This window comes from Triticum dicoccoides, unplaced genomic scaffold (assembly GCF_002162155.2).
Source record: "Triticum dicoccoides isolate Atlit2015 ecotype Zavitan unplaced genomic scaffold, WEW_v2.0 scaffold111912, whole genome shotgun sequence".
Lineage (NCBI taxonomy): Eukaryota > Viridiplantae > Streptophyta > Magnoliopsida > Poales > Poaceae > Triticum > Triticum dicoccoides.
Window position 1 is genome coordinate 132 of NW_021177432.1, and position 1,626 is coordinate 1,757.

Genomic DNA, 1,626 nt, shown 5'->3' on the forward strand with positions numbered 1-1,626 from the left:
TATACTAAGAAATACGATGATACATATACTCCAGCATCGCCGCCGGTGGCAGCGGCTGCCAACTTGTAAATACAATTTAGACACGATTCCCTACAATCAATCTTGAGGTGACAACAAAGACAAATTTTTCCAATCATATATATGCATAGCATTCTACTAGTACATCACAACAGATCAGCTTACATGTTTATTCGACCCACCAACCCACCGGAATCTCAAATCCCCTCGATCAACCTTCCTCGCTCAGCCAAGAAAGCAGAAAATACATTTTTCAACCAACTCATCGTCAAATAAATCTTGAGATTGCCATCTATCACCAATGTACAAAAATGTTTATTCTAGATCATGCTTACCTCTCCGGATCATGTTTATTCAATCTAGCTACATGTACAACAATGACACCAATAGAAAGGGAACATGTACAACAATGTTTATTCTAGCTAGCTACATGCACACCACATATCTTGACTCCCTTCTCCACCACTTTGGTCTCAGTGCGGGAGCCATCTGTCCGTCTGCCGGTACGCTGCCCTCGTTCTTGTGGTCTTCAACTCCAGCACCACCTGCAACTACGAGCAACGGGTGGTCTTCAACTCTAGCAGCAACCACCCTGCGGGCAAAGGGCAACCAGAGCAAGACGCAAGGATGCCAGGGGAGGTCATATCACTCCTACAACCTCTGCTCCCAGCACACAACTCCCAGGATTCATTTGCCTAGCTCAGAAGCTTTCTTGTGCCTCTCATAAGAATCCTGCATTATAACATAGCATGCATAATAACCATAATTCGATCTGGCTACGGATCAAACATAGAGCAAAATATGAATTAAGCATCAACCACACAAAACATACCTATAAATGCTCACGTGACTGCAAAAGGGCTACCAGCAGTTTTTTTTTAATATTTTACTAGGTAGGTTTATTATCCATGTACACCTACAATATCTTGTTACACATGGGCATATCTCATATACCCGGACTGGCTTGTTTCAGACTTCTAAAGAACTTTCTTTTATGTTGGAACGACAAGCAAATTTCTCTTCCTTCATATCTCAAGCCCGAATAATTTCCAAAGGCAGAACAGAAAGACAATACACAGCTTCCTTTCAAGGGGATATTGCTTGTTGTATGTATACTTTGCTTAATCAGAGCAAATTTGTTACAAATCTATCGAAAGATGCAATGCAAGAGCACTAAAACTTTAGACCGGAGAAAACTCAATAGTTGCAGCACTACTTGCATCTCGTCTCAGCAATCATATAGCACAAATAAGTATGTGCCCTTCTTTTTAAAATGTCGAGATTTACCAGGAGACGAAGGAGACATGGCAAAAGGAAAGGAACGAGATTGACAAACAAATTTGATTGATCAAAAACATACTTGAGCAGCCAAAATTTCAGCTTCCTTTGCCAACTTGACCATTTCATCACAACTAATGTAGACATGGCTGATGTGGTATATTGTATCCATGTGTTGATGAATATGAAGCTCTCATTGAATACTGCATTCCTACCCATGGAAACTGGCATTATCATTTAGTATTGGGTCTCATATACATTTCCATGACAGGAAGCATCTCTTAAAATAAGAGAAAAAATAGCAAACCTGACTTCTTGCTGGAGCTGGGC

General features: G+C 40.7%; 1 long non-coding RNA gene across 1 annotated transcript; it reads right to left on the reverse strand.

Moving 5' to 3' along the window:
- Positions 1 to 267: 267 nt before the first annotated feature.
- On the reverse strand, positions 268 to 1,619 carry LOC119342996. The gene is made up of 2 exons (XR_005165845.1): positions 1,379 to 1,619; positions 268 to 750 (listed from the first exon to the last, which is right to left on the reverse strand). It is a non-coding gene; the product is annotated as an uncharacterized LOC119342996 (long non-coding RNA).
- Between the last annotated feature and the right edge of the window lie 7 nt (positions 1,620 to 1,626).